At 45.7% G+C, this 12292-nt stretch overlaps 1 non-coding gene across 1 annotated transcript; it reads left to right on the forward strand.

Moving 5' to 3' along the window:
* The first annotated feature begins 265 nt into the window (after positions 1-265).
* LOC115488220 lies at positions 266-412 on the forward strand. The gene has a single exon (XR_003950731.1). It is a non-coding gene; the product is annotated as a small nucleolar RNA SNORA48 (small nucleolar RNA).
* The last annotated feature ends 11880 nt before the right edge of the window (positions 413-12292 follow it).

Here is a 12292-nt window from a genome sequence, read left to right on the forward strand (position 1 = left end):
TATTGTGCTCAGAGTCAGGCACAGAGTGGAAATGGAGAAACAGCAGCCATCATTGACACTACTAAGTGTGAACCCTTTGTTTCAATGGGGGCAGAAAGGAAATCTTGTTCATCTCATTCACAAGGCCCCCGAGTCCTCAGCAGAGTGCCTGGCATGCGCTGGGCATTTGATAACAACACTATCATCGGCTTTCACGCACAGAGATGACTGATACCAAGTGTCAAGCCTAACAAACTATAAGAGGGACATTAAGAATCTGTAACCTTGCCGTCAGCAATGGGCAAAGAGACACCTTGGTGGTGGTGGTGGTGTTCTTATATCAGTCGGGGGCAGAGCAGATGGCAGACCTTTGCTCATTCTAGCTTGATACCTGTCTTGGTGGCCAAAGCTGTTTTATGCCTAGGATACTTAAAACACAAGAGAAGAGGAGTGGCCTGAGTGTTATGAAGAGAGATGGAACTGGGCCCTTGAGGTGGAGAGGAGCAGCCTGTAATGAGTGGCTATCCCCACAACTTGGGGCTATGGTGAGGTCCCAGCCTGAGTTGCCACTGAGAAGCAAGTCTGGGGCTATGCAGTGTCAGGGCTCAGTGCCGATGTCTGTGGTCACTGGACACTGGAGAACATGGTGATGTCCCTGGTCAGGGCAGTCAGAGAAACCCTGTCTCAAAAAAGGAAGGAAGGAAGGAAGGAAGGAAGGAAGGAAGGAAGGAAGGAAGGAAGGAAGGAAAAAGAAAAGAGAAGGGAAAAGAAAAAAAACAAAACAAGCCAGGACCAGTCAAGCATGGAGGAGAACCTTCAAAACCATGAGGCAAAAAAAATAATCTTTCCATGCATGTGAGTGTGTGTCTCTCTGTCTGTGAGGTATGTATGTAAGATATCCATGCATGTGAGCATGCGTCTCTCTGTCCGTGTGGTATGTATGTAAGATTTCCGTGCATGTCAGGGGATATACATGCACATAGTTGCATATAGGTGCCAGGGGAGGGCTGTGGATATCTGAGTCGATCACCCTCTACCTTGTTCTTTGGATCTGGAATGAAGCTGGCAGCAGTCCTCCTGTCTCAGCCCCCATAGTTCTGGGGTTAAATGCACATGTGCACACATGACCATGCCTAACTTTTCATGTGGGTTCTAAAAATTTAAACTCAGGTCTTCATGCTCACATAGCAAGGTGCTCCTACCCATGGAGACATCTCCCTACGTATATAGGCAGGTGTGCATGTGCACATGTGTATGTGTACATGTGTGTATGCGTGTGCATGCATGTGTGTATGTGTATATGTATGTGTGTGCATGATTGGGTATGTGTGTGTGTGTGTTTGTGTGTGTGTGTGAAGAAAGGCTCTCACCTTGTAGATCAGACTCATCTTCAGCTTGTTCTCATCCTGCCTCAGCTTCCTGGGTACTGTGAGTGCCAGCTTATGCCACTGTGTAGACTCACTTCTTCTTTTGATGTTGATTCTCTTGAGTGTTAATTATAGAAAGGCAAGTTTATTAATGCACCTTATGTAAACTGTACCAGACAATTCCTAACAGGGAGTTCCTAAAAAAGGACCCTCTCCCCTCTCCCACTTTCCTTTAAGTGTGTGACCCTCTAGTAGGTCTACCATGCTTCAGGGCAGACCCTACATCCAAGGGTATTTGGGCAGCACAAACTGGATTTGATGGGTTCAAAACAAAAAGGACAGGGATGCTGGTGGGTAAGGATGTGGGGATGGATCTGGGAGGAGCAGGAGTGATTATACTGAAGTACATCGTAGGAAGTTCACAAGTAATTAATTAAAATATTTGTCTTTTAAAAGGGAATTCCCCCTCGTGAAAGGCCGCTTTTGAGCAGTTCTTAAGGATGTCAGCATATGTTCTTTCTGCATGTTATGCTGTCTATACAAGGAAAGTAAAAGAAGGGAGAGTGAGGTGGGCAGCTACTATCCTCGTATCTATGCCCCTTTGGCTCAACGGGGTTCAAAGACAGGTGAATTTCAGCCAAGTTAACTCTCCAAATATTTGCTTTTGGTAACTGAAGTTTAGATGATTATCGATGCCATGAAAAACAAGATCAAAGGGAAGTCACCGTGAGTCCCTAATGTGGCAACTCAGCAGCTCTGCTCTTGGCATGACCCCGGCCGACCGATCACAGCTCTGCTCAGTGGCGGTTCTGCATGAGCCTCTTGTGAAATCGCCTGTGAGAGAGCAACAGCGGCCATTTCAGAACCTCAGAACCAGGAAGCCATTCCCTGGAAGAACAGAGGGAGTCTCAGTGCGGTTGCCCCAGATGAGGGGAGAGAAGTTTCCAGTTTCCAAAGAACTGTTGCCCTGCCCCGCCCTCTGCATCTCTCTGTGGGAGCCACGACCCAGTCCACACCCCACAGGCAGTGCCTCAGCACAGACAGTCCTTGTGTTCGGTCTCAAATGACCTCAAAGGCTCACGTGGTCTTCAGAAGGCATGCTCTCAAAGAGGATATGGGGAACCTAGGTCTCCTCCTCCTCCGGCTCCCCCTCCCCCTTCCTCTTCCTCTGTTTATTCTCTTTGTTCCACCACCACAGTTCCAGAGGTAGCAGGGTCGACCAGCAGTGGACTGGAACTTCCAATAACTCAAACTAAAATAAACTCCATCCCCTTAGGTTGCCCACCATCTTAGGTAACAGCTACGGACACATAAATCTCACTAAAACCCACTGTGCACACCGTACCTTGCCACTCCTTGTCACAAAGATTCCCTAAAGGAGTCCGGAGAACACTGACACCCGATGTCATCCCATGGCTCCGTCTGTGTGGGACTAAGTAAGCCTTAATATGTGTTTCTGCTCAGGGCTATGTCATAGCAGAGGGTTCACTTTACTCTGCAGAGCTCCACATTTAAGCTCCCAGAGAGCTCTTCTTTCCGGGATTTTACGGAAGTCTTTCTAGGTGATGGTGCCATAGACTGGGAGCTTTACAGCCTCGAGGCTAAAATTCTCAATAAAATTTCCTTAATACAAAAGTATGAAAAAGGTGCCTGAAAGTTCTTCTACTTAAAATCTCTGAGCAGTATATCTCAAAGGACAGAAATACTTGCAACTACATTGGATATACTCACCTTCATAATTCATTGATGATGAAATTCTCTTCCTGAGGACATCTCTAAACCTTGTCATTGTGACTGGTTAAAGACCAGTCATGCCTAGACCCGCAGAAGGTTTTAACTGTGTGGGAAGCTAAAGCCAGGGAGAAGCTCCACTGTTCAAGGATGAGATGGGACAAGAGCTGTTTTAAAACCATTTGTTTATTGGAAATAAAACTATGGAAATGCAGTTAATTTTAAAAATGTTTCACGCTGGATAGGATATAACATTAAATGGCAGGTAGATTCCCCACTCTCCACAGCCAACCAGCCTTCAAAATGCAGGCTGGCATTAGCGATATGTTGTGAGTTAATTCATGCTGGCATTACCAATGTGAGTTTTCATGACTCATTGGGTTTTGTTGTTTTGTTGGTTTTTTGTTTCTTACAGGTCCCTTATTCACTCAGATGTATTTCTTACCCCCAAATAGAAGTTTATTCTGTATTCACAGTTGGTTATGGACTCATGGCAGGACAGTGAAAATCTGCAGAGTGTGGCCCCAACAGAACACAGACCCTGAGGTCTTTCAGCTCTCAGACAGTCTCTAGCTCAGGTCCTTTTAACTCGATAAACTGCTGGTTCAGCTTTCACTGTTTCAGCAGCCCCCACGTGCCCCCCCCCCGAAGCCCCTCTAATGTTTGTGAGTGTGTGGGAGGAGCCTATGGAAAGACTAGTTTGTTATAGAAGCTATATCAAGAGGGCCAGAGCAACCCAGCAGTTAAAACAAAACAACAACAACAACAACGAACCCCTTTGCTTAACATCAGCAATGCCTTGTGTTCTGTCCCAACCCAAGCTTGACAAAAGAGAATGACCGTCGTCCAGGCATGGCTTACAGACTTGCAGCTATGAGCTCATGTCTGTGGGCAAACAGCACATGTCAAAGAAGAAGTCTTCAAATGACACCTCACAGGACAAGGTTACACTCTGATTGGTTGATGACAGTGTGAGCATGTGCTTGAAGGAGCCTAACACTGTACCTCGCCTCATCACAGGACAAGGTTACACTCTGATTGGTTGATGACAGTGTGAGCATGTGCTTGAAGGAGCCTAACACTGTACCTCGCCTCATCACAGGACAAGGTTACACTCTGATTGGTTGATGACAGTGTGAGCATGTGCTTGAAGGAGCCTAACACTGTACCTGGCCTCAGAACAACCATTCTGTGAGGAGGTCTCTTTCATCCCCAGAAGAGAACCCCAAATTCCCCCAGATTCCAGAAAGTTCAGCTAGCACCACCTGTGTATGTGGCAATGGCCTGACACACTTAAGAGAAAGCTTAACGTGCAAATTATATCTAGGAAGAAAGAAGGCCAATAATACAACAGACTGATTATAAGAAATAGCATAACAAATGTCATTAAAACCTTATGAAGTGCTACTTTCTGGAACTTGGTATGTGATTTTTTTTTTTTCCCCAGAGCATCATTTTCCTAGGGATACTGAGGCAGTGGAAAGCGAGGCCCTGGATCAGGGAGGGGCGTGGCCTATCTTTGATACTTCAGGTTCAGTTTGTAACTGATGATTAAGGTCTAAACTGAGAGTTTCCAGGTTCTTGGCATCTCATTCAAGTGAAATAAGTCTACGAATAGTGCAAAATAGGAAAGAAAAAGAAAAGAAAAGAACTTTATTTTAAAAGTAACAGTAGCACAGATCAGAGAGAAGCCATTGTGAGTGGTAGCAGACCTCAGGGATGAGAGTACTCAAAGGCCCTGATTTGTGCTTCTTCATGTGGGGTTAAAAGAGAGAGAAGTTTGGTTGCTGCAGGCGTAATGTGGGTGGTTCTCTTACTGTGAATGATAGGTTTGGATCATGTAAGTAAGCCTTGTCTCTTTGCACATGTCCCTTTCAATCATGCATCTGATTTTAATCATATTAATCCCAATTATGCGTAGGCATAAGGTGGTAAGATAGGGGATTCTCCCTAAAAGTTCACTCTGAGGACACTGTGTCTTATTGCACATGCACCCAAAACCAGTCTAAGTCTAATGGCCCTCCTGCCTCCCATACCCAGCTGTGTTCTGAAATACACTTGAATAGAAACTATTATGAAGAGAGAGTTTTTAAACAGTGATTAGGAGGAAAGATTTGTCCCACTGTTCTGAGGGGGATGTATGTGCAGCCCAGTGAAGATGGGATGCTGGGTTGCTAAGTGTACTGTCAGGGAGATGTATGTGCAGACCGTTGCTAAGTGTACTGTCAGAAGCTGTGTCCTGCTTAGTTGTTTGTCAACTTGGGACAAAGTAGCTGTCTGAGAAGAGGAACCTTAGTTAAGACAATGACTCCATTGCTAGTAGGTAAGTCTGTAGTGCACTTTCTTGATTAATGATTGATATGGGAGGGCCCAGGCCACCGTGGGCAGTGCCATCTCTGGGCAGGTGGTAAGAAAGCAAACAATGCCCAGCACTTGTGAGGCAGGGGCAGGTGGATCTCTGTGAGTTCCAGGCCAGTTTGGTCTATATAATGAGTTCCAGGACAGCCAGGACCACATAGTGAGACACTGTCTGAAAAGAACACAAAAACAAAGAAGGAAGCAAAGAAAAGAAAGAAAGAAAGAAAGAAAGAAAGAAAGAAAGAAAGAAAGAAAGAAAGAAAGAAAGAAAGAAAGAAAGAAAGAAAGAGGAAGAGAGAGACAAGGAAGGGAGGAAGGAAGGACTAGAGATGGAGAGATGACTCCATGGTTAAGAGCACTGGCTGCTCTTCCAGACGTCCTGAGTTCAATTCTCAGCACCCACACAGTGGATCCGATGCCCTTTTCTGACATGCAGGTGTGCATGCAGCTAGAAGCACTCATATACATAAAAATAAATAAATAAATTTTAAGAAAATAAAACAATCCCCGAATGCCAGCCAGGAAGCAACACTCCTCTGTGGCCTTTACTTCAGTTCCTGCTGCCAAGTTTCTGCCTTGAGTTCCTGCCCTGACTTCCTTCATATGGGTTTTTATGAGTTTGTGTTTTCCCTCCATATATGTCTGTGTACAACATGCATGTGCTATGTCTGCAGAGGCCAGAAGAGGGTGTCAGATCCCTGCAGCTGGAGTCACAGGTAGTTGGTTGTGAGCCGAAGCCATCTGGGTGCTGAGACTCAAACCCGAGCCCTCTACAAAAGAAGCCAGTGGTCTTAACCATAGAGCTGCCTCTGCAGCACCTAGTTCATAAATTTTAAATAAAATTTTTATAAACTTTTGGTTGGTTGGTTGGTTGTTTTTGTTTTTTAAAGAGAGGGTTTCTCTGTGTAGCCTTGGATGTCCTGGAACTTGTTCTGTAGACCAGGCTGGCCTCCACCTCAGAAGTCTGGCTGTCTCTACTTCCTAAGTATTGGGATTTTTACGTTGTATACATTATGTATCATATTAATGTTATATGTTCTACTAGAGATGCACATGGTTGTAATTGTTCTATTGATGATCCAGTGCTGATGTTCAATTATAATTTGTGATACTTATCATTAGAATGCACACACAGGAGGAAACTGCATAGGTGGGTTTAGTTTGCCTTCATTTTCCAGTATTCTTGGCTTGGAGTATGTCCCTTCTAGAGAAGAGAGGAGGGCTGTACAGGTGGAATTTCAAACACCTGCACCAAATGTTTTCACCCTGTAACTTTGCTCATTGTTCTAGTGACTATGGTGGCTTATATATATAGTCTCAAAACTTAGGTGGTAGGGGCAGGAGGATCAGGCATTCAAGGTTCTCCTCAGCTACATAGAAAGTTCAAGACCAGCCTGAGCTACATGCATTTCTCTCTAGTACTATCTAAGTAACCAACTATATAAAATTACTCTAGCTCAGTGATGTTCCATCTATGGGTTGCAACCACATCGGGGTCACATATCAGATATCCTACATATCAGATATTTACATTATGAATCATAACAGTAGGAAAATTACAATTATGAAGTAGCAACAAAATAATTTTATGGTTGGGGCTCATCATAATATAAGGGACTGTATTAAAGGATAACAGCGTTAGGAAAGTTGAGAACCACTGATCTAGCTGGTCTTTAATGAGATTCACATCCATATGCCATCGATTGTCTCAGCTGCGTCCCCCACAGATATTGGTTGAGGATGGCTTTGGTGGACTTCAAAGAGATCTCTCTAAGACAAGGGTGTTGCCTAATCACAATGACGCCTCCTCCTACTGCCATTTGGCCATCTTGGAATTCCACAGGTGCGAAAGTGGCCTATGGTTAAGGGGAAAAAAAATTACTCCCATGGTGCCTGCTTCCATCCCAGCATGATTCCCTGTCCCTGCACGCAGGGAGTCAAAAATAAAACACCCCAGCAACATTGATCTGATGCCATCTTTTAAAGAAGAAAGAAAAGAAGCGTGCGTCTAGACTTAGCCTGAAAACACAAGGGTACGGCCAAGTCAGCATGGTTACTAAGTATACACACTGGAAAATCCATAACACACACACACACACACACACACACACACAGAGAGAGAGAGAGAGCACATAAAGTTCCCACCCCCAGCCCCCAGGTGCAGCATGCATATTACATGACGTGATAGCTCTGCAGCTCTAGAGAGATACATTTGTAGATTGAAATAACACATTTTTCCTTTGAACTGATGAAAAGAACCCTGGGCGATTTTGAAGGCTGGGCTGGGTGTTTGGAAGAGTGAAGTAATTCACAAGAGGGTTCGCTAGGCTTGTGCAAATACACCATGGCCGGAGAGGAAAACAGATGCAAACCCAGGCTCCTTGGCTTCGTGGGCTTAAGGAGGAGCTTTTGGTCCTTGGGTGAGTTGTCTGGAAGCCTTGCAGAGGCTGTGTCCACCCCACAGATGCTCCATGTTCACTGGGCAGCTGGGCTCACCAGGCCTGTTTGTGAAGAACATGTGCCAAACCAAAGAAACTCCGGAGCCTGCTGCCTGTGGAACAGAGTCACAGGTAAGTGCTTGGAGCCTGTTCTGACCACTCCTGACAGCTGCAGGGCAGAACTGGGAGCAACTTCTGCTCAGCAGAGAAAGGAGAGGCGCGAGGACTGTGGAGGGGTGTCCTTTGGAGTTTTAACAATAGCAGATCTCTGGGACTAGATTGTCAGAAAAGTAAGAGTCCCCTGACTTCATTGGTCTTTTTTTTCCCCTATCCTTGTCCTTTACCTCTGCAGCAGAGACCTGTACACAATGTTAGAGGGACTCTTGGAAGTGGATGCAGATTGTACCTCTGTGTGTGTGTGTGTGTGTGTGTGTTCACGCTTTTAAAAGTTCTTTTTATTTTATTGTCTTTGAAAAATAGCTGGGAGTGGAGAGAGGTTAACTCGGGGCGGGGGGTTAAGAGTACTTGGTGCTCTCGCAGAGGGACCCAGGTTAGAGTCCCAGCACCCACGAGGTGGTTCATAACCAACCACCTGTGACTCCAGATCCATGGGATCTGACACCTTATGGCCTCCCCAGGCACCTGCATGTGTGCTGTGCACTTACAGACATATAGACGAAGCATTCGTACACATAAAGTAAAAATAAAGAAATCTTTAAAAAGAAAAAAAAAAAAAACTGGACAAAGGCACAAAAGCTGCCTAAAATGAAACTGCTAGGAGCACAGGTTAGCCCAGGGTAGCTTCTCTTACCTCAGCAGCACTTCAACAGCCCAGTAAGGAGACAAACGTTTCTTGCTGGAGACTGTCCCCATTAAAAGGGCAAATGAGCCCTAATAATTCTGGCAAGCTGCAAGTCTGCCAAGCTGAAACTCAAACTTGAGAAAGGCACATTTCACTCAGGATGGGCACGTTGCATTATGAATTAAATAGCAGGGTTCAAGGGTGAGGGAAGGGGCTGTGCTGTGGCTAAGACACAGCACTCACCCAGTTGTGCCAGGCCCTGGGTTCCAGCTCCTCCAGAAAAAGGTAGTCTTCAATAATTTCCCTTCCTAAAAATGACAGGAAGGAAAGCTTCCTGCTTCCTCTTTCAGAAAGGCGCCTCCCTCATGAAAGCTGGAGGAATGCCCTTTGTGACTGGGGCCGCTAGCGTTCCTGACAGACTGTGCTCTGAGGAGCCACAACCCCAGGGAGAGAGTGTGTTCTCCGTGCTCACACACAGTTCGAAGCTCACCATGGTCTTTAGTGGCATACCACCAGGAAACCCCTGGGTAGGCATCCCCTGGCACCTTGTTGTGACACCTGCCTCCCAGGTGAAGAGCAATTTCAGCCCTGGCCACATTTTATCAGGCCGGGTCTCATGTTCTGCAGGCTCACCTAGCTGCATCCTACCTCCCTGTCTCCATCTGCAATTCAGAGTTTTCCAATACCCTGACCAACTACCAAGACAACCAAGGCAAAACCTTGTACCCAGAACCCGGAAATCAACTAAATTCTGGTCCTCTAGGCTGGCTGTAACTCAGTGATAGCATCTTTGTATCCATGGGGCCCTGGATCCTGGAATGAATAGGAGGAGGGACAGAAACTAGGGAGGGAGGAAGTCAGCCTTCTCACAGGAGGGATTAAATTAGGTATGCTTTGTCTAACCCCTCAACCAATACAACAGTTTCCAAAGCCACAGCCAACCCAAGGTCTCACTGCCCAACACCTGTCCACTTAGGCAGCAGTGGCCTTCCTGTCCAGTGTTGTGTGTCTTATGGCAATGCTGGGGACAAAAGGGAAGACCTCTGGTTGAATGCTCCCTAACACCCAACAGTAGGGATGCTCAGGAAGTGTTCTTGGGGACCTGGGGTGAGGAGGCCTGTGATGGTTTGTATATGCTTGGCTCAGGGATTGGCACTATTAAGAGGTGTGGCCTTGTTGGAGTAGGCATGGCACTATGGGTGTGGGCTTTAAGACCCTCATCCTACCTGCCTGGAAGGCGGTCTTCTCCTAGCAGCCTTCAGATGGAGATGTAGAACTCTCAGCTTCTCCTATACCATGCCTACCTGCATGTTGTCTTGATGATAATGGACTGAACCTCTGAACCTGTAAGCCAGCCCCAAGTAAATGGTGTCCTTTATAAGAGTTGCTTTGGTCATAGTGTCTGTTCACAGCAGTAAAACCCTAACTAAGGCAGTATCAGGGACTGGGGTGTTGCTGTGATAGATAACCATGTTTTTGTTTGGAAGAATGTGGATTTGGGGACTTTGAATTTGGAAACTCATGGAATGCTGTAAGTGGGGCTTAATGAGCCATCCTAGAAGGAATACGGAAGACAGTGGTGCTGAGGGTGATTTGAACTGTGTAGGCCTGGTGGCCCAAGCTGTTTCAATGGAGAAGAATGTTAGTGTGTGGCCTGCAGACTGTTTTGTGATATTTTGGTGAAAAAAAAAAAAAAAAAAAAAAAGGCCGCCTTTCCCCACTGCCCCAAGAGTCTGCCTGAGGCTAAGGCGAAGAGATTTAGATTAACTGATTTGAAAAACAGCCTGGTATGAGTTCTGTTGTGTAGTTACTAAAGTTCACTCTTCTTCTTTTTATTTTTTAAGATTTATTTATTTTATTTATATGAGTATACTATAGCTGTCTTCAGACACACCAGAAGAGAGCATCAGATCCCATTACAGATGGTGTGAGCCACCATGTGCTTGATGGTTGTGAGCCACAATGGTTGCTGGGAGATGAACTCAGGACCTCTGGAAGAACAGTCAGTGCTCTTAATTACTGAGCCATCTCTCCAGCCCCTAAAGTTCACTCTTATGAAGAATGTTTTAATGAAAAGGAAGAAGCTAAGAAAAGAAAAATATGAAATATATAGTTCAAGTATTAAAGGAGCACCAGGAAGTAGAATCCTACTTTTTAGGAGTAAACAGATTACGGGAGAAGGCATGGTGGTACACACCTTTAATCCCAGAAGACAGAATCATGCAGATCTCTGAGTTCAAGGTCAATCTGCAGAGTAAATTCTAGGAGAGCCAAGCTTAGGCAATGAGGGAGTTGGATAACAGAATGCTGGTTGTAGAAAAAGGGGATCCATACTCCAGCTCCAGAAAGCAGCAGAGCAACTTTGGCCACATGGCTCTGGCTTTGGAGTCCAGAAAAGAAGGGACTACTGGGATAATTGATGCTGGTTAGCTGGAGCTAAGAAATTAGTGGTAATTAAGAAGAGTCCAGCATCACTAAGGTGAAATCTGGGAACTGTTTTCTGAGAGCACAAAGAAGCAGTGTTCCAGAGATAGCCAAGGTTGTACCTTGTGCTGCAGCTGGACTTGGTAATGTGTAAGAATCACCCAGATGATACCGGTTTTGAAGTCATGAAGGGGTCATGGAGAGCAGCTGAGACTTGGCACTGTGAGAGGCCATGGAAGGCCATTAGTGAAGGTGCAGCCTCAGTTGCAGTTGACAGACAGCCCAGGACTGAAGGGGTCGTGCAAAGAAATTGAGTCTTGGCACCATGAAGACAGCCTATGAGAGGCTATTGGTGAAGCCTAGTCGCAGCAGAAGTCCCCAGTGTATTGGAGATGCCAGTACCATAGGATGATCAACAAGAGCAGCAGCAGCAGCAGCAGCAGCAGCGGAGTAGAGTCAACCAGAGACTAGAGTGCTACAGAGGGCAGAGCTGGAGAAGTGAGGCCAGCCCGGAATATCAGGTGTGGATCCCAGACATTGGAACAAGAAGCTGTGAAGTTGAAGTTGACTTAAAAACTCCAAGATGTTAAAGATGCCAAAGCCGTGGGATACCTGTCAAGGAAAGCTGCTAACAGGGAGTGGAACCAAGCTCAGGAGAAAGAAGTTTGCAGTCAACAAAGATGAAAAAGGAGTTGGAGATTTGAAGACTGCTCTGATACCAGACAAAGAGAGGCAGAGTTTGGAGTTTGCCCTGCTGGTGTTCTGTCTTGTTTTGGGGATCACAGTTAAGTGATTGGATGAATCTCAGAAGAGACTTTGAACTTTTAACAGTGTTGAGACTGCTATAGACTATGGGGATTTTGGAAGTTGGAATAAATTTATTTTTCTATTATGCTATGTCTAGGTGTGACTCCCATAGACTGTGTTTAAATAAGCCTATTGAGGGGGCAGGGAGTGGAATGTGATGTTTGTATATGCTTGGGACAGGTGTGGCCTTGTAGGTGTGCCATTATGGGCATGGGCTTTAAGACCCTAGTCCTAGCTGCCTGGAAGCCAGTCTTCTCCTAGCTGCCTTCGGAACAAGAGGTGGAACACTCATTTCTTCCAGCCCCCTTCCTGCCTGGACCTTGCAATGCTCCCACCTTGATGATAGTGGACTAAAACCCTGAAACTGTAAACCAGCCCCAATTAAA

This window comes from Mus musculus, chromosome 13 (assembly GCF_000001635.26).
Source record: "Mus musculus strain C57BL/6J chromosome 13, GRCm38.p6 C57BL/6J".
Taxonomy (NCBI): Eukaryota; Metazoa; Chordata; class Mammalia; order Rodentia; family Muridae; genus Mus; species Mus musculus.